Consider the following 21,993-nt stretch of genomic DNA (forward strand, 5'->3'; position numbering starts at 1 on the left):
TGACCAAACGCATAACGTGCAAACATGACGGCTCTGTGCTTTCATAATGTTGACACCACGTTTTGACCAAGCCTTAGAAAGTGAAACAAAATGCCCAGTGTTATCTTGTTCATTATATTGTTCCTAATAGGCCATTTCAGGTCTCAAAAAAGCCTCAGAGGGACAGTTCTAAACAAAGGAAGCACCAGAAAATAAATCAATTATATTCCTCCGCTCCATCATTATTTAGGTGCCTAAATTCATGGCTCAATGAAACCCAACATTTCAATTTTATTTATATAGCACCAAATCACAACAAGAGCCACTTCAAAGCATTTTATATTATAAGGTAAAGACACTACAATAATAGAAAAACACCAACAATCAAATAACCCCCTTTAAGCAAGCACTCACAGGTGACAGTGGGTAGGGAAAACTCTCCCTTTTAACAGGAAGAAACCTCCGGCACAACCAGGCTCGGGGATGGATGGCCATCTGCTACGATCTGTTGGGGAAGTCCCGAAAAGCCTAAGCCTATGTCAGCACAACAAAGGGAGGATTCAGGCTCACCTGATCCAGCCCTAACCCTAATCTAAAAATTAGAGAGGGTGTCTGTCTCCTGAATCCAAACCAGGAGCTGGTTCCACAGAAACATGTGAGATGCTAAAGCACTGCTGCCCTTCAACAAACTTTTATTGATAGAAATACAGTTACTCAAATAACAGAACAAAGAGAACAAAAGAGACAGGAGCCCTAGCTAAAACAAAGAAGAGGAAGAAGCACACGAATCAGCTGCATAATGGGATTTCGGATTCAGGTTTTTCATCAAAACTAGTCCTGAAAAACTAAACCAATAGTAATCAAGACTCAGAAATGTACTACCAGGTTCGACTCAGCCTATGGTTAATGAACAAAGCTATAGCAGCAATGAAGAAATAAAGCAGCTGCCATGCTTCGGCTTCTCTGGGTTTAAATTTTTGCAGCAAACCTTCAGCAAATAATCAGCTTTGAGAATAAACCAGAGGAGAGAGGATGATGAGGATGATAACAAAAAGCATAAAAAGACAATGAGCACCCCAAATCACCATCATCATCACTTGTAGAAATGAGACTCCAAAGTCACATCGGTGCTTATTTACGCAAAATAGTTTTTATTTACTCTAAAAAAGGTGTGGTGTAGATGCGTTCACAAATATATTAAGAAAAATGACAAAACACATACTGAAAGTGTCATTTTTAACATTATTTTGTGGTGTAGGACAACAGCCTGTGTTACATCAGCATATTTGTTGTTTTGTTGTTTCTTTGAATCATTGTAGTAGAAAAATGAGAAAGAGGTTATTTCTACATACAAGGCATCGTCTACCTGAATCTAAACTCTTTCATTGTGCTTCTATCTTTGAAAGAAAAGGTTTTAGGTTATAATTCATAAGAGGAAGTGCTTTTATATAAGAATAGGTAAACTAGCTTGTGGCTATAGTAGGCTACAGTAGTTCATAGTAGAATCTAAGTGTTCGGCGATGCACTCTGGTGCTGAAATATTGACCAAATGTCTCCTCTTCGTTCTCAACAAAAGTCTGAATCACATCGAGAACTGCCACATTAAATTCACAACAGCCAGAGATGATGAAAAGAAAAACAACCTGAAATCAGGAAGAGCCTTTGAGTCTTCAAATGGAGTTTGGTGTTTTCATGTAAAGCCCTCGAGCAAAACTGATCTTCTGATTGGATTTTAAAAAAAATACTGAGAAGAGAGCACAATAATTGTGACCAACTTATAGGAAGAAACTCTGGCTGTGTTCAAGGACTAGTGAGGATCAAAGAGAAGCCGGTTCAGCAGCACAGCTGTTGTTTCACATCTTAAACAATTCCAATATGCTGCCAAGGCAGAAGAGTGGCCACAGTTTTAACTGTTCAGGGTTTGCGTTTCGTCCATGTTTCAGCACCAGAGGTCTACAGCAGTACCTACCTCTACGATATTTTAGAATAAACCATGCATGAACCATGTACAAAAAGACCCATCCCGACCCAACCCAGAGCCCTCTGTCTAAAGGAGTAGAACCACCTGTGTGAACCCCTGGAAGCCTCTAATTTGGTCTTTCTGACCGGTTGTCACCGCAACATCACAGATTTAGCACTCAGCACACATAAAACCGAATAAAAATAATAATACACACACACATAAGCACTAATATCAACATAAAGTCAGCAAATAAACAGTCAATAAATTCCTTCTGTCTGCATTTTAGGGTTAGGGCATGTCTAATATAACGTATAATATATGTATAATAACATAGATTTATATTTATCTCAGGCTGGATTTCTATATCATGATACAGTAATATATTTTCATGATAGTATTATATTGGGAGTGTTTTTATGACTACCACATCTAACAAGAAAACAAAAAAAAGAAAAAGTGATTATGGCACAGCATATTTTCTAAATGCTGCAAACTCAGATATGAAGCAATTGTTTTTCTTTTTACTATCAGTACATTTATCAGTCAAGTAACACTGTATACAGTGTTAAGCCAGAGCTATTCGTGGCATGGACTTCCAGATTGACTTTAATATGAACACAGAGTCCACTGTAAAACAAGAAAAAAAATCCACTATACTGGTCATTTACGTATTAGTTTGGGTTTTTTTTATCTGCCAGTTTCCTGCCATATTTTCTGGTCTGATTTTGTGCTGTGTGAGCACTGATGTGTGTCTATTTGAAGTCTTATTCTAATGTCTGACATGATAATTGGCAGTTTCTGTGGAAAGCTATTTGGTTGTGAAAGCTGCAGAAATCTTCACTTTTTAATGAAACACGGAGCGGGACAATGTTAGTCTGTCAAGAGGCTTATCCGTTACCTCCTGTCCCTCGTGAAACCGCTCAAAGCTCTTTCTTTCAAAGGCAAAAAAAGAGAAAGCTTTTTGTCCTCTTAGCAAATCATTTGAAAGATCATATCTATAGACGTAATCTGCTGTTTTGTGCCTGAGCTATCTGCCTTCAAACGCAACATCGGTCAAAAAAGAATTGTTGCCATAAATTTTACTTATTGCAATAAAATGGAAATAGAGCCATATTCATCATTTGTGTCTCTCTCTTTTCGCTCTCTCAAGAATGTTTTCCTGCGTGAGTTTAAGCGAGCGTATCCACGATTAACTGGAATTTTGACTAAACAATCCTCCGAGGTTCTCTCAGTCATTACGCTTAAATGTGACAGAGTGTTAATGCTCAGAGATTTTAACATTCATGAGGAAAAAACAAAAGAAACTGGAGCCACAGAGTGTGAGAGGAACAGAGATATGACACTAATGAAGATGTATGCTGCCAATACAGATCACTGGGTGTGTGTGTGTGTGTGTGTGTGTGTGTGTGTGTGTGTGTGTGTGTGTGTGTGTGTGTGTGTGTGTGTGTGTGTGTACTCCGGGAGAACGGACTTCATTGGGCTCTAAAGTGCCTACGAAATAGCTTGATAAATGCGAGTAGGAAAAAAATTACATTTGTCAGTCACAATTTATTCAGCTGGTAAAGCCTCCATTGCTCTATCACCCGTGTCATGTCTGTGCATCTATGTGTCATTACAACATCCTGCTGATTCATAAATTATTGCCGGATTACTGTTTTCTTTATCACCTTGCTGAGCTACTGTTGCTTCCAAATGCAGTTAAAAGAGACATACCAGTTATTGCAATCTATTCCACACAGTTCTTTTCCTTACTTTTTTGGTCCAAACCTTGCTGCTTGTCACTAAAATCTGGGAACAAGAAAGCTCTTGCGACTCCTGACCTTTGTGTGAAGAACAGCCTGCAGGCAGCCTTGACTCTTTGTGTCTCTGCAGCAAAGTCAAAATGAAACAGAATTATTGTCAAACACGCAGACCCACATTTGAAAGAAAATAAAGTCACTTAAAGTCAGGCGTTAATAAAAGTTTAAGGCATGACAAGTGACACTTCGATTCATATTTTTAAAAAGGAAGACTTCCTGTAAGTTGAGCCTTAAACCAAGTCGGCTTGTCCAGAAAATCAGGAAGTGCTGAAAACCAAGTTTACAGTGAAGTGACCTCAATCAGAATTGATGTGACGTTACATAGCCAGAAAATGTGCAGACAGGAGGAGGTTCGGATGGATTGATGGGTCACAAAACATCCGACTTAGTTGAGACAGGACACCACTGATGGTTTCTTCCAGGGATGGCTTCTGCAGCTTTTTCATGACTGATACACACCAAACCCTGAAGCCAAGTGAGAAAAAGCTTAATCTAGAAAATAAATGTCATTTTAAAACCATTTTCTCTGCTTTATGAACATCATAACACAGCAGTGGGGTTTTTTCTTGCATTTCTTGTTGCATATTTTCTGGCTTTGCTTCTTTCTCTCTCTTTTTTTGCCTTTTTAATTAAAATGACAGCGTATTTATTAGAGTAGTGCGCATAGAAGAGAAATGATCAGCAGCACAAATATCCGTTTTCCAATAATCTGTTTTTTCTCTGCTCAGAGCAATTTTACATGGGTTTAAAAGACAGAGTGGTGCACTATGCAGCAGTGTAAAGAGGAAATGTAGGTCTGTAGTGCTGCAATGTTTCTTAAAAAAGAGAAAAGCTGATGGGGCAGAACAGGCAGTATACTTCGATCCATATTCATATTTCAATTTGTTTTTAGAGACCTCTCTACAACTGCTGATGCACTTTGAAGGATCAGTCATTTTCTCATTTTTAGGAGGGAGCACCCACCAGTCTTTTTTGCATAAATATGTAGTTAAAGGGTTTTCCCGTGGCTGTGTGAGTCTGTGAGTGAGGAATATGTTTCTACTGTGCATCACATGCCTGCTCCATATCAGAAACTACATGTTGCACCTCTCTGCAGCCCTTACTTGCATTGCAGTGGCACTGCAAAAGTCTTTCTCTGTTTCTCTCCACACGTGATGAGGTATGGATTAAGTAATGACTTCTTGCCTTTGTGCTCTATGGGCAGTCATTTTTAGCAGAGATTATTCACATGCATTACCAGTAAAAAAAACAACCCAGACATGCAACAGTTTATTTCTCCTCCAGAAAGTCTCTATGAATGAAGATCAGTACATCTGGACTGCGTGTGTGAGCTGTTTGGAAGATAGCATAGGAAATTTTCTGCTCTATGCAATCAAAGCCAATAAATACAGATTTGCATCCAGCGGCTGATTGTTACACGAGTGGGCAGCAGTGGAAGAGCCAGTGGATGCACAGCTGTATTTATTGTCTCTGATTGCGTAGGGCAGCAAATTTGCTATACAGTTTCCCACTGTTTAACAGGCTCTTACCGCATGTGAGGGTGGAATGGGTTGTTAATTTGTTGTATTGTCTTTGAAATATCTCATCGTTGAAAGGGCTGACCCATGCAGTCACCTGTGGACCTTAGAACCATGATTATCCCAATAACTGTCTGTTTGTGAGCATGCGCTTAATTGCAAGAGGAGACGGCTGTGCTGGAGTAATGCTGTGGTTATGCCTGATATATCGGTCATTGCTCACATTAACTGTAGCATCAACACAGCCCTGAAGTCCAAAACAGTAGGTGCTGGAGTAAATGGACTTCCACTCAGGAAAGGCTTTTCTTTACCAACTGTTTCACTCTGTCACTCTCTGTACCATCTCAGAATTTCTATACTCACATAAACCCTGTGAATTGATCCAAATAGTAGTATAGTATAGATAGTAGATAGTGTATACAGTGTGTAAAATAATAATCATTAATTTTCCAAGTAATTATATTTCTAAAAGTGCATTTGACATTAAATTCTTACCTGATATTGGTAACAACCCATCAAATCATCAAGTACAAAGAAATGGGGGTTTTGGGATGACATGCAGTTCCTTTTGACTTCCAAATGTAGAGTGTATTATGGCATCCAAAGAGTTCAGTTTTGGTTTCATCTGACCAGACCGTATGCTCCCAGTATTTCACAGGCTTGCCTAAATATTGTTTAGTAAACTGAGCACGAGCATGGTTTTTCATGAGCAATGGAGTCTTGGTGAGTGTGCATACATGCCATGGCGGCTGAGTGCATAATTGTTTTCTTTTAAACTTCACATTCCCACACAATCCAGTCTCACAGATCTCTCTATTTTACACAGTCTAAAGTAGATTATTTTCACAATAAAGGTTCCAAATATGTTGGATGCTCATGTTTGTTGTTGTTTCCATTGTCATGAATCAGCATCATGAGTCTGTCAAGCTCCTTTTATATGTTATCATTTTGTCATGATCTGGGGTGTCGGTGATGTGGCTGTGCTGTTGTTTCCCTGTCTGAAGCTTTGGTTCCTCGCCCGGTCCATGCCAACCTCTCTCCACCTGCAGCTCACCAGCAATCAGCACGGCAATCTTACCGGTGCAGACCTTCACTCTCTGCCAGATTATCAGCTAAACCATAACGGTAAATCAGCCTCTATGCATAGCTAGTTCAAGTATTTGCTTGTGTGCAATCTCATCCTCTCATTTCTCCAGTTACCTGCATCTCCGGTTCATTCTCCACTTGCCTCCGAACCAGCCTGAATTTCCTCTGTCACCGGTCCTTCACCCCACCTTATGAAATAGACTCTGTGTTCAGTCCCATGGCGCTCAGACTTAATCTGCCTCCCTCTCTGCACATTCACCCCACTTTCCTTGTCTCTAGTGCTGGAGACTGGAGTGCACAAACCAGTGCACTCCAGCCTGTTGTCCACACCTCTGGTTTATTCTCCACTTACCTCCCTACCTACCTGGATTCCCTCTGTCACCAGTCCTTCACTTTATCCACAACTACAGCCAATTAACCACCTCACACACATACAACTCACCTCATCTATGGTCCCTTTCATCTGGTCTTAAGGACCGGCGCTGAGGTGAACAGATTCATTTAGAAATGGTTGCTTCAGATTCTGGTGCACCCAGAAACGAAATTACTATTAATTGCGGAGGTGGACACATCCAATTCCTGCGTAGGGGCTGTTCTCTCTCAGTGTTGAGGGGCCCAACATAAGTTCCAGTCCTGTGCCTTTGTCTCCTGGCAGCTATAGCCCACATAACGTAACCTAACTGTACCACGTTAGGACCCAAAGTATGTCTAAGCTCTGTAGACTAACCTCAGATGGAGAGGCTGATCAGCTCAGCTGCCTGGGTTCAAATACACCCGCAACTCCTAAGCATCCTTTGCTACTCGTCTGTCACCATCCGAAATTAAACCGGAGCACTCCAGCCCATTGTCCGCACCTCTGGTTCATTCTCCACTTACTTCCAAACCTGGATTCCCTCTGTCACCAGTCCTTCGCTCCTGTTTCCTCCTAGGCTGCATCTTCTTTCTGCCCACCGCTGCACCACTTGTGGTAATCATAAAACTCACCTGTAGCCATCAGTACTGGAAATAATACCTCCCTCTTCCCGTTGCAGTGGATCCTGTCCCTGTGAAGTTTCCACAATGTCCTGCTCTGCCATCGAATAATTAAATTAATTAAATTATTTTAATTAAATCAGTTTAAGTTTGAGTTCCTAGTGTACTGAGTCTGCTTTTGGGTCCATCCTTCCACTGGCCTCTCGCTCACTTATGACACATTTACATGTTATAAACCTTCTTATAATTTTTCTGGTTACTTGCTGTTTAGTTTATGTTTTTTTTTTCACAGTTCTGACTCTCTGAATATAATTGTTTGGTTTAAAATTGTCCTCTCTTGCAGTAATAACCACATGTTGCAAAGCTAAATTTTTGGAAACACCTTACTTTTTACAGTTTATGTATACTTTTGTGTTCATTAGTTCTGAGGTTTCGTGTAAAGGAATTAGGTGTTTACAAAAGGACCACAGTAGTTATGCTCCTTAAAGAAATAAAACTTTAAACACCCAAGCAAAATCAGGAGCTCTAACCCTTCGTGTTATTAAGCCAATTATTCAGATCACCAGTGAGTCAGCTGATTTACAATATCTTTCTTTCCCCCCTTCTTTAAGAGTTTGTGTCTGCATGAAGAAACATGTTCAGGTTCACAGAGATGCAGCTTAAACACAGAAAGCCTTTAAATTTTCCCGAAAAATCCTGATGAGTCATCATAAATCAAAACGCTGCTCTAGCCTCCATAATGTAACAGCTGCGGCTGCAGTAACCTCAGAGCTTTTTCCTCAGAGCAGATCAATATCACTGTAATGAATTGTACTCAAACACACACGCAGGTATTTTTCATTATTTCGGCTCTGTGTTGCTCTTTGAAGTGTAACAGAGTCTAGTTGAGGGCTAATTTAGCCACACTGATGGTAGGAAAAACCCGACAAAGAACATTTTAGAGGGAGATCGCTACTGATTTGAGCCCGAGCTTCAGCAAGGTTAAAAGGAACGAGTTGAAGAGGCAGAGGTGTGTTTCTGTGTGCATGTGTGTGTGTGCATGGGAATGTGTGTAGGTGTGATGCGCAGAATCAGCAGCGTGTGTGCAGGTGTGTTCTCACAGGTGTGTGTGTGTGTGTGTCAGAAGAGGCTCGAGGGGCTGTAGCAGCAGTTTCCTGCTTCTCTCGGTCGCTCCCTGAGAAATCAATTCCAGATGCTGCAGAGCTTCTCTCTCCTCCTCTCTTCCATCCTCTTACAGTTTATTTCTCCCTCCCATCTTCTTTATCTCTCTTCATCTTTCTTCTTCATTTGAAAGAAGCAGCAATAAGAGTAAAACAATATACTACTTCACATAGAACATTTTATCCAATTCCTCAGGTGGTGTTTAGCCATTGATCTGGAAAGCAGCAACACATCAGGAAGCCGGTTTATTGTGATCATGTGTATTGAACAAGGCGCCAGTCACATCCAGGCCTCAGGAAAACTACATTTAGGCCCAGTGTTTCCAGTCCATAAGGAAGACACACAAAAGAAGGCTTTGAAATGTCTTCCAAGGCTTCTTGCTAACAGTGCAATGGATTCCAACAAGCTTCATAAGCGCATAAGAGTTCTCCAGACTTTCTGAAGGTCTTTAACAGTTTAAAGCCTGAAACATAAATAATTGCCAGAATTTTTTTAAAGCATTATTTTAAAGCTGTTTTTTTATTCTTTTCTTTTTTCTTTTTTCTTTTCTTTTTTTTTTTTTTACAATTTATTCCTTAAACATGTTTTTTTTATGTTTTTTGGTGATGCAGAAGTCTCAAAAAGTCACAAAAACTCAAATGCACTTGGCTTTAGGTTAAAAAGTGTTCCTTTGGACATTGGCTGCTTTTTCACTGCGTTTCAGTCCTTGTACCAGAAAAATTTTCAGAGTTTGTCTGATCTATTTGTTGTTGTTAACCCATTTTACACTGACCTATTAAAGTATACAAAAAGCACCGAACTCAAGTGATGAATAAGTGTTGTGGTCATACCTCGAGTTAGCCTGCCAAAGGTACTTTTAAATCCGGTCAGTTCAGGCTGTGTTGAAAGACAAAGGCGGCCACACCAAGTATCTGTTTTTGTTTCACACAAAGCATTTCCATGTGTGTTCGCAGAGCACTGCATATTTCGTTCAGATTTCTTCATTAACTAGCAAACACAGCAGGAAAAACTGGATAAGTGTTACATATTGCACCAGTTCAGACTGCCCAGGGCACAGCTTTAATGATTGGGTGAAGGTCTTGGCCACACTGACCAACACAATAAAAATGTTTCTTACAGCTGGGCACTTTATGAATTCACTGATTCAATTGATTTCAGTTTAAAAGTCAAATATGTGACCTTTCACTTGCAGAAACATTTGAACAAAACCACTGTGGCAAAATAGATTTTTTTTCAAACTGCTACATTATTAAGCTAAGGTTTGGGGGATCCAGAAATTGTTTAGGCATAGCATACATTCTCACTGCTATGCCGATGACACCCAACTTTGTCTATCCATGAAGCCAGCTAACACACACTAATTAGTTAAACTGCAGGAATGTCTTAAAGATATAAAGACCTAGATGACCTCTAATCTTCTGCTTCTGAGGTTATTATACTCGGCTATAAAAACCTTTTAGAAATATGTTATCTAACCAGATACTTATTCTGGATGGCATTACTTTGGCCTCCAGTAACACTGTGAGAAATCTTGGAGTCATTTTTCACCAGGGTATGTCCTTCTATGCACATATTAAAGAAATATGTGGGACCGCTTTCTTCCACCCTGCAGTCTGAGCGCGCTCAGACTGTGATTTTACTTGTGGTTCCTAAAGTATTGAAAAAGTAGAATGGGAGTCAGAGCCTTCAACTTTCAGGCCCCTCCTCTGTGGAATCAGCTTCCAATTTTCAGGATGCAGACACTATCTCTACCTTTAAGATTAGTCTTAAAACTTTCCTTTTTGCTAAAGCATATAGTTAGAGCTGGATTAGGTAACCCTGAATTCTTCCTTCCTTACGTTGCAATAGGTGTAGGCTGCTGTGGGCTTCCCATGATGCATTGAGTGTTTCTTCTTCAGTCACGGTTCTCACTCACTATGTGTCTATGCACTTCTCTGCATTTAATCATTACTTATTATTAATCACTGGCTATTATTAATTCCACATGTCTCATGCCTGTCCTCCTTTCTTCACCCCCTGGACGCCCCTCCCTGAGCCTGGTCCTACTGGAGGTTTTTTCCTGTTAAAAGAGAGTTTTTCCTTCCCACTCTTGCCAAAGCACTTATTCATAGGGGTCATTGTTGGGATTTTCTCTGTTTTCTTTGTGTTATTGTAGGGTCTTTACCTTACAATGTAAAGTGACTTTATAACAACTGTTGAGCTGTATAAATAAAACTGTACTGAACTGAATTAGTGGTTACTGTCACAGAATACAGTCAAGGTGAGACAGAGCCTAAAGTGAGCCTGAGTCGTCCCTTTAACCAATTTTCTGTGTAATGATTTTTCAGCACATCTTCATCCCTAAGCTAACTAACAAACTGTTCCCAAGCCAACTAAAAAACTGTAACTCTGGCTTAACAGGCACAAAACAGCTGACACGTCAACACACACATACACAGAAACACACAAACACAGCAGCATATTACTGTTCCACCAGGGAACTAAACTGCTTACAGGACACACTGGAGTCCTTAATGACCCAAGGTGTGTATGTGTGTGTATGTGGATGTGTGAACTGTTTTTTATATCTGCATTTTACCTGCACACAGTTTTCCTGTGTTTCTGTTTCTTCCCCTGTAACTGCTTTACATCAACGTGTTACGTTTTTGACCTCAAGAGCATATGTAAGAGTACGGGTGCATGTCATGTGTGTATGAATGTGTGTCTGTCTGTGTGTGTGGATCAATAAAGCTATACCTGTAATAAGCTAGCGAGGCTGTTGTGACAATATTGCAGCTCTCTCAGGAGAACAGATATGAGAAAGTGTTGTGTAATTTACCTCAACAGCAAAATTCAGAAGTGCATCATTTCCTGAGCGCTTCTTTGTCTCACTACTGTTCCTGAGTGAGACAAAGAATGAGACAGCACGTTGTTATTCTAGGCTAATGGGATAATGAATAGAAAACTAATCAAAAAGTTGCAATTCAAAATCTTTTCATCATTAAGTTGTGATTACAAAAAAGTCCAGGTTATTGAGATAATGACAGTAAAAGTTTAGATTATGTTTAATCTGAAAACTACAAAGAGTGTATGAATGTGAGAGTGAATGAATAGTGGCATTGTAAAGCGCTTTGGGTGCCTTGAAAAGCGCTATATAAATCCAATCCATTATTATTATTATTACAAAAAAAAAAAAACCCAAAAAATACCATCATCTCAGCACTGAGTAAAATGCCTGTTTTAGGTTCATCTTCATCCTCTCTCTTTAGATTTTGTGTGGTGTGTTAGGATCCCCTCAATAAAACAAGAAAAGAAAAACCCAAAAAACCCAACAACAACTATGTCTTACCTTCTAATAAAGCACCTTTATAAAAACTTTAAGAGTTTGAACCTCTGGCTTAAGAATTGCAATAAATCCAGGTTTCTCAGTGTGGGTAACATTTTGTGTGGCCTGCAGGTGTGACAGGTGTGCGGATAAAGCATCCACAGATCATTCTGTCATATTGTTCTCACCATCATAGCAGACTGAACCATCCAGCACTGACATCCACAGCATCAGTGAAAAGTTTGGACACAATTATCTTAGCTTATCCTTCTGTCACAAATCTTCTCTGATTCTTGTCTTCACCCGCTCCACCCTGCCTACACTCTCTTCTTCACCGACCATTGCTTTGGATGGTTGATCTAATCTATTTAAAATTCATCTAACTTCACTGTCTCTGCTTTTTGCGCCCCTCTCTCTCATTCACACAAATGTATTCTGTCTTCCTTCTACTCTTTTTGATTCCTCTTCTCTCCAGTGCATACCTCCACCTCTAACTACAGAGATAATTAGAGATGTACAATAATGCTAATGAGTGCAAAAACTACCATAAAAAAATGACAGGACAATTTTATTCAACCTTGCAGACAAGTCTTCTGAAAATAAAAAAATATTGAAAATATGATTCACAACAACAGTTAAAAATCTTTTAGGTAATTTTTACAACAGGTCATCAAAGGTCAGGTATCTTGTTGTGCTTGTGATCTTACTGCAGACTGAGCTGAGTTACACACTTGTTTATTTAGGTTCAAGAGCTTCTTTATAAAGTTAAGTTCTCAAACAACTTTACCAGCATGACAACAGAAGTCAGGGAGAGACTGCACATGGATGTTCCAAATACTGAATCCAGATAATTGTTTCCCATTTAATTTAATGTTTCTGGACAGCTGTTTTGCCTACAGCCTCTAATCAAATGCACCCTTTCTTTTATCATGCACAGTTATAACTCCTCTTCATTGATAATTATTAACCTAGTAAGTGTTAGCCTGTAGACATCATGGCTCTGGAAGTTAAGACAAGGAATGAATGGGAGAGAAAAACATACAGTCATTGTGAGTCTGTTAATCTTTTGTGTAATGGAAAAGGATAAAAGTGTAGGTTTATCTATTAAATTGACTACCAGCCCGTGTCACAGCTAACACACCAGACAAAAACAAATACACCTATGGCCAATTTGGAATCAGTAATTTACCCAACAAGCACAGGAAGAAGGCCTGAAATACCCCACCCAATAGTCCTAAGTGTTTTCGCCTCCTCTGATAGGATCCTTTGGTCTGAACTTAAAGAACAGTAACGCTCTGTTTCTTTATTCCTTTGATAGCTCCTGATATCTGTGATTCTAGAAGTGAAACCACCGAAAACACGTGTTTGTTTCTCCACTTCTCCGCTATTTGCAAATGGTTAAATAAAGATAAAGATGGGAGTGGAACTCTCACATTGATTGAGATGGATAAAAAAAGAGTTTTGTGTGTAAATCTAACAGAAAGAATGCTGATGCACACGTTTGCCTTTGTGCGTAGAAAGTTTTAGCAAGAAATCTGCACAATTTTCTCCTGATTCAAGAACTTTGTTCTGCATATGATGAAAGTATTTACAAGAGCCTATCTGAGGCTTCTCGTGGAGACATACCACGTGTGCAACACCTGCAGCTCATATTGTAGTCTCTGCTCACAACAGAAAACACAAACCTCTGTTTTACATTTTTTAGGAGGAGTGATGCTTGGCGGGATGAGATAGAAACCAAGTAGAAAATAATGATGGGGTTTGAGAGAGAATGATCGAGATGGTGGCCTGGATTCAGGAGAAACAGGTGTGCACACACTGTCAGCCATAAAGGATATAACACACACTCACACATGTATGCATGGAGAGTCACGCATTTAAATACTCTTACATGTGAGTAACTCATAAAGAAATCCACACACAGGCCGTTCCCTGGACAGGACACATGAATGATGCAAGGATTTGAAATTAAAGATCCTGGTATCTGATGGTTTTCCTTTCCTTTCCTTTCTATTCCTTTCCTTTCATTCTTCTTCTTCTCATCTCCTGGCCTCTGTTTATTGTTGTGTTAAATAGGCTAATCTTAGTCATGGCTGCCTGTGTGCGTGTGAAGGCGAGTCATCCGAGAGTGGTATGGTGGTTTATTAAAGGAAAACCATTAGCCGTCTGCTTGACTCCATGCATTCACTCCCTCTATATTCTCTCTTTCACACACACACACACACACACACACACACACACACACACACGATGCAGTTCCAACTGGCCTATTGTTACTCCCCTCTGCTTTTATAATTCATCGAATATACATGATGGTACCATTTAGAGAAGAGAAGAGAAGAGAAGAGAAGAGAAGAGAAGAGAAGAGAAGAGAAGAGAAGAGAAGAGAAGAGAAGAGAAGAGAAGAGAAGAGAAGAGTCCTCATTTGATGACTCAGTGTGTGATTAGCTCATTTCCAAGAGAGTGTATATCTGTGTGTTTGAGAAAGAGGGACAGCTACCGAGTTTAAAACACCATGTAAGCATCTCTATGCATGTCTATTTACAGAGCATAACGATGCACACATCCATTCACTTACATATGCATACCTGCATGTGCTCTATTCTTTTTCCCATTGAACTGAAATCATGGCTGCTACATCCTCTGAGCTAAAGAGGAAAGGGACCAACCAGCTTATTTAAAGCATTCACGATGGTGTAGTGTATGTGTGCATTAGGGCGTACAACATAGCTAACTGCAGATTTATGAAGGCTCCTTAACAGCGAAGTGTACATACAGGCTTTGAAGTAATATGTGCCGCTGTGTAAGGAAGGACCTTATTTTGCACGTATTTCAACAGTGTAGCTTCGTAATGAGGGAATCTGGGTGCTGAACTGGCCTGTCTGCAGTCCACACCTGTCCTCCATTTGCACAAAAGAGACTCCAAATTGTTGAGTGGCTAAGTTCAAAGTCTACTAAGAGCAAGCATTACACAATTAAAAACTGCAGTAACTATTCTTCTCAGTTCCTAAATGGTGGTAAAACCTGCTTTGCAGACTAAAGACTGTGAGTTGTCCATGTAGGTCCTCTCTGGGTCCCTGTGATTTTGACAATGATGTGATCTTTAAGTTATGCGATTTAAATGATTTACAAATGATTACACAGTATTACACAGTATCTAGTTACATTTAACAGAGAAGCAAAATTTTTTGGGGAATAAGTTTGCATCCCATAATTTTCTCTCAAATGTAATTATTCCACAGTCCACGATGTTAATTGTTAAGCACCATCACACTTGCCATGCCAATAAAACACCCAGTGAACTGAGAAAACTGGGCCCAACTGGAGGCTAGAGAGATGTGTGATCACATCTCTACAAGATGGCACTCTGAGTGTTAAAGCACTTATTTTCACACTGTAACAGTGATTTTTTTTAAAAAGAAAAAAAAGAAAAGTCATCCAGTTTTTCAATTACTGTTTTTCAAAACACTGATGTGTCACACCTTTTGCCTGCCACAAAAGCCAACCTCACCAGCTCTGTAACATGTTGATCTGCAACACGACATGAGAACAACACCGCACTGGAAACTTCTGCACTTAGTGAGCTTTTAGTTTAATGCACAGCATTTTTCCAATACTTGCGGAAAGAATTAGTTCACAGACAGCAAAAACATATCCAAGTCTGCCCTCGCATTTTATCCTATTTCCTCTTGTAGCATAAAGACACTGTAAGCTTTATACCGTAAACACTTTTAGGCAAATCTGCTCATCTCACCTCTGTCACAACAGGCGCTGACATCAGAAAAACTGGTTGTCTGGTCAAAAATGATGGATGAAGAATTAAATTAAAAACAGATTTATTACAAGAATCTAATTTAGCTACCATTTTAGCTCTGTCCAAAACAAGTAAACAAAGCACAAGGTGGTTTTATTCATCCAAGCCATCCAAGAGGCATGGCACTTTGCCACACTTATTTCTCCCCTCAAAAACACTTTTTTTTCCCAGCGCCACGAAAGTCTTGAAAAACAGCAATGGGGTTAACACCTGCCACTTCAACCTGTTATTCTTTTGTTTACCTCTCACCTCCCTGATGAGGAAAACAAACATACCTTTTTTGTGACTGCTGTTTACAAGCTGACGCTGTGCCTTCAGCATTAATGAGCGATCATGCTTTTCTCATCGTCAATTTGCAAAAAGTGTGCCGCATCCAACAACCAGTTGCTTAATTTCAGCTTTCAGTCCATGAGTTTTATTATATCCACATTCTCTGTTAGAGGCTGTTTGTCAGCAGCACAAAGGAGCTGAAAATCTGAAAGCAGTTTCATCTCATTTCAACGTGAAGTTATTATCATCAGTGATTTAATGCATGAATATGTTGGTTTTACTGAGTCTTCTGTCCTACGTGAAACCAAAGGGCTCACAGGAATATCAGAGCATGATTAACCGTATCAGGTTCTACATTTTTTCATACAAGTTTATAATCAATCTGAGTCACGCTGCACCAATGAGTTCAATGACACCTCACTTTGCATTATAGGAAATTAAACTCAGCTGGTTGCATTCTGGTATATATTCCTATATAAGACTAAAGTTGCGGAGCACCAAGTTCTTTTGCAGTTAAGTTGGTGCCCTGCAGCAACTTCATCACTATTTATTTGTTTTATCACAAACTTTGGATGCACCAAAGTTGCTTTGACGGCAGCTGATTGCAAGTGGGTGGAGTCCCAGTCTCCATGTTTAAAGCAACCATTTCAAAGGTAACATAATCATAAGTTCAATGCCTGTTGTTTTCTCTGATGTTACTGATCAAGAGGACAAAATCAAATGCATCGCTCCCACAATAAAGTCGGCTCGAGTTCTTACCTGTGCAATATCAGAAATTTGTGCATGTAAATAAAATGTCAATGATGTTTTATGGATAAACAGTAAAATGTAAATGAATGAATGTCTGGACATTAGATGAATTACTGTGTTGTACATTTTGTGGCTTCATTTTCTTTCTGGGTGCCTGTGCTTCCTGCTTGCACGAGTGGAAAAAACTGACTTATTTATCAGCTTGTCAGTATTAAGGATCCAGTTGTTACTTCAATAATTTATCTTTACAATATACTCAGTGTAATTCTTGTTTATAGCGCTCTGCTGTTTCCTGATTTGTAATCTCTGTAATTGAATTTGCTGCCCGATACTGTTCTCAGACTTTCGCAGTTCCCTTTAATAAAGCTTTAAAGGCCAGCTGCTGCCTTCAACCTTTATTGAAAGTGTTTAACTCGCTGCATACTGTAGCTGCTCGCTTATATTTATGATGAGGGCAGAAAAAGCGAACTCGAAACATGTCTGTGATATCCTTGACAAACACGATGAGGGATAAACATTCCTTTATTGAAAAATGCAGGTTTATTTCTCTCAGCATTTTAGGTTTTCTCTGAGCGGAGCTGTGTGCTGCTGTAGTGTTGGAGGTCTTGATCATCCACACACACGCATACACACACATACACACACTTACTCTCTGTGGTGTGTGTTCGGTGCAGAGCACAGGAGACTGTTGCTGTTAAAAAATGCACATCCTGCTCTGTTGCACAAGCTGCTGCCACTGCTGCATGGCAGACAAAGTGGGTCAGCACACACACACACGCGCGCGCGCGCGCACACACACACACACACACAGACGATTACATACACCAGCAGGTGCACGCACAAACACCAACACACACGCACACACAAACTAATGCAAACACACAGAGGGATCTGGGGACATTCACACTCTTGCACTCATATGTTATCTCTTAATAAGTCCCCCTCTCTTTCTTTCACTCGCTTATGAACACACATGTATGTGTGAACACTGAGCAATGCCCCAATGAGAGCGTTTCTTCTGCATCTGGCAATATTTGCTATTCTCCAGCTGTTCCAGCACTTAGGGCCTGATGATGAAAAGTATGCAAGCAGCAGACCTCTACATAAGAAGAAACGAAACAGCAGCACTAAAGAGGAAAGGAAAGGAAAGGAAAGGAAAGGAAAGGAAAGGAAAGGAAAGGAAAGGAAAGGAAAGGAAAGGAAAGGAAAGGAAAGGAAAGGAAAGGAAAGGAAAGGAAAGGAAAGAAGCAAAAATGAGGCAGTAAGGGAGAAAGATGCAAAGAGGGAAGTAAAAATTAAGGTGTAAGAGTGAAAAGAAAGGAAAGGAAAGGAAAAGAAAGGAAAAGAAAGGAAAGGAAAGGAAAGGAAAGGAAAGGAAAGGAAAGGAAAGGAAAGGAAAGGAAAGGAAAGGAAAGGAAAGGAAATGAAGGGAAAGGAAAGGAAAGGAAAGGATTAAATACACTCGTTTAGAACTTTTGTCCTGCATGTTGAAAAATGAGCACATATATAAGACAAGGGAGTGAAACCAGATTCTATAGGGGGATGTTAGAGAAAACAAAGTAGGGCAGGAAAGGAGAGACGGGAAAAGCAAGAGAACAAGAGAAGAGAAACTACACACTAAAGTTGATAAGAATGCAAAAGTGCATTCAAAGGCAAACACAGATTTTTTTTTCTTTTTGCCAAATGAGGGTCTTGATTAACTTACCATTGTGTAACAAAAAAGGCTGATGGCAGTTTCAGTGCTGTGTGTCCAGCTCTTAATTAGATCACTAAGATGCTTACTAAAGCTTTAGCACCCTAAGAGTGTTTATTGGACCATAAAAACTAGTGTTGCGTCATCTCAGAAGAACTAAAAACACACACACAATTGTATGGCAATCAAAAAGTGTGTGTTCCTGAAAAAGTCACTGTAGGTCCCTGAGGTCCAGGAGGAGACAGCATAATACCCCAGAACCCATTGTGAAAGACATAATTAGGCGACGTGGAGGCAGCTGTGATGACACCACACGCACACCGTGCACACATGGTGTCATGCACCCGCAAAAAGCCACTTGTAAATACACACGAGACACAAGAGATCTGCCAGAGATGAACACACTTTATCCTACACACACAGACACAAAGCAGCATGAAAGTCAAGTCCCTTGTCCCTCCTGAGCCACCTGTCAACAGACACAAAAACAATCTGGTTTCATATCAGTCACCAAGTGAACCCACACTGGTGTTTCCTTCCTGCAGCAGACCTACACACAATTTTACCCAATAACCATTTCGTGGAATCATTTAGGTCATAAAATCCTACTAAAACCTTCAGCAATGAAAAGCTGTGATTCCCCATTTAGATGGAGAGAAAGTTTCAATTGAAAACAGCACTGATGAAACTCCTTGAAACTCGCCCATGTTTTATAATGCATGTATTTAGTGAGTGTCATAAAACATCTACGCATTGATTCCAATAATGAAAAAATCCTCAGGCAGGAGGGAAGCTGAACAGCCGCACACAGTAAGCCACAGACACTACAGCCTAATACATTTACTTATTATGGTGTCATTGTCAGAATTTTTTTAATGCAGGTTATGCATGTCCATCTAAATGATGTAGCCAATGCTTTTTGGTCTTGCAGGAAAAGTTCCATCAAATACAAAAATGCTTTTCCATGTAAACCTTTGTGTCTCTGAATGTAAAAAGAATTAATTTTTTTGTCACCACCCACATTTTTAAAAAGATATTTTAAAGTCATCTTGTGAAATTTTGCCATAAACATCATTGAGTGGAGCAAACACAAAAACTGCACTGCTGAAGAACAATCATAGATCAATGTGAAGTTCTGGGTTCCTTTCAATGGCCAGCAGTGGTGAGTCCTCTGGTTGCAATAAATAGAACTCTGATTTAATACTCCCATAAACACATTCTCAGAGAGGTTACAGACTCATTCGCTAATTTTAAGTTGCTTTAAATGCAGCATGATGTTGATTTGAAATTATGCTAGCATTCAAATTAATATAGACTTTATAGCACAGCATGCACCAGTCCATGCCTGTCTGACTGACTGACCACTGACTACCATACAATAACCACATTTTCTCAGATTCCTTCCTTTGGTTGAGATGGTATCTAAACAAGATAATGACGGCCAAAGTGCTCAGGTTGAGGTTCCTAATGCTACATTAATAATATGGAAACCAGTGGCTGGAAACCAAGTTTTGCAACTCTGTGCAATCTTGTTGCCTTGGAAATGTTTGTTTCAAAGATAAGGGAACAGGTCTGCAACCACTCACAGTCAGATGTCATCTTTAAAGGGACATCAACAGATTGCTAAAACACCAATAATTTGGTTATCAGTTTACTTTTTGTCTGGTATTAATTTGTGACTCAGTGGGGTCAAGTCGACGGCTACATGCAATCTGATTGGGATAAAATAGCCATTAACTGTGATTAACGGGCAAAAATTGCAATTCTATTGCTATTTTTCGTCAACCTGTTGCTGTCTACATATACAAACATTTGAAACACTTACATTCAGAGTCCAGCCATAACCTCACATGTTTGAGAGAGAAATTCCTCAACTCTTGGTTCTGACATAGGTGCTGCAGGATGGCAATTTAACTACAAAATGAAAAAGGTGCAAAGCAACCTTTTTTTTATATAAGAGAATATAACCTAATCGCAACAAGTTGGCAACCAGCTGAGTCGAGTCTCCTACTGCAAAGAGATGACATGCACAGAAGAGTTGCTCTCATCAGTGCAGAGTGACTTAAATTGATTGCAATGTGTGGAATCTGTCGGCATCTAAAGACCAGATTTAGACTGCAATTATTTAAAAATCTGTCTGAGAGTGATTGCAGTCTGCCCGAGTGAAATGGCCAATATTTGGAGACAGGCTCCTCCTGCCAGGTGACCTGTGCAACTCTCCTGTGCTTGAATGTGGTAGCCCAGAGCGTGTGTATGCAACCTTCTTAATTCCCGTTAACCACTTTAAATCAACCAACTGGTTGACTGACAACAGGTCTCCGACAACCAAAAGATTCAATGCAATCGCTGAGCAACTACCAGTTTATCCCCGGTCGCAGGGAAGTTGCCATCCTCTGTGTATTCTAATGTGACTGAGCTATAAACAGCAGTTGATGTGGTTGATGTCACAGTTTTTATACAGTATGTGGGGGGAAAAGAGCCTGCTGAGATGCCATTATGGTTCTTCCTTTTTAATACTACTACCCACATACTGCTTGCTTATGACCTGAGTCGTAAGATCTTCTACAAGTTCCTGTAATAAAGCTCGGAGTGCAACCTGCCAAGCAAAGATGTAATTCTTTGCTGAATGCTGATTTAAGAAGAAAATTCTTAGTCTGTATATATACACACACACATATATATATATATAACATCAAACCAACTGTGTGGGCATACAAGTGCAGAATAAACTTGTTTTAAATCTTTTTTGTCACCGAGGCCCCCTACATGTTTGGATTAGTTAAGAGTGATACGGCTAATCATAAGTAACCCTTAAAAGTAAGAAAATAACCAAACACTTTGGCTTGTAGTCTGTGGTAAATCCTACTGGTTATATAGCTATCACCGTGACAGTGTTCACTCCAAACATGGCAACAATTATTTTTGTATTTCTTTATTCCTTTAAAATCTAAGTTATTGGCCAATTGAGCTCCCAGCACAGACTTAAATTGGCTTTGTGAGAGGATTTCCTGTCTGAGAGAGAAGGTTGGTGACATTTCCACTGCTCCTGGTTCTGCTCTTCATTCTTTCTCCTTTCATGCCAAAGATGGCAACGTGACATCCTACCCTCAGTCTGGGTAGAGACTGACAGTCCCAATTAGAAGTCTCTAGTCCTCTGCTTCTTTGTGTTCCATTATTTCAATTTCATTCTTCCTTCTATCACAGATTCTGCAATCATCATTTCATTCTGTTTTTATTTCCCCTTCATTTTGTTTCGACCTGTGTCCCACCTCCTCTCTTTTTACATTTCCCTTTGTGAGACCCCGTCTGTCTCTTTCACCCCCATCACCACCCCTCTGTCATCTGATCAGTAGAATTAATGGCTTTATTTCCATCAAATCGCCATGGAGATGAATCATGTCGTTAATCATCATATCGCTGGGGTGATGGATCGTGTCATTAATCAGGATTTTTTTTTTCCTTTGGGCTAAAGCAAACCCACACGTTGATGATTAGCAATTAACACAATTTCACAATCACACACACACACATGCTGGAGGCACCCTGCAGAGCTGGAGCATAGCCAGGCGGCAGAGTGACTTCATCGCTGTCGGATTAATCGAACGGCGGGGATCTCAGCTGACACACACATCCACAGACATCAGTGCTAGACATATACACACCACAGAAAGACACACTAATGGCA

The sequence above is a fragment of the Astatotilapia calliptera genome, chromosome 22, assembly GCF_964374335.1.
Source record: "Astatotilapia calliptera chromosome 22, fAstCal68.1, whole genome shotgun sequence".
Taxonomy (NCBI): Eukaryota; Metazoa; Chordata; class Actinopteri; order Cichliformes; family Cichlidae; genus Astatotilapia; species Astatotilapia calliptera.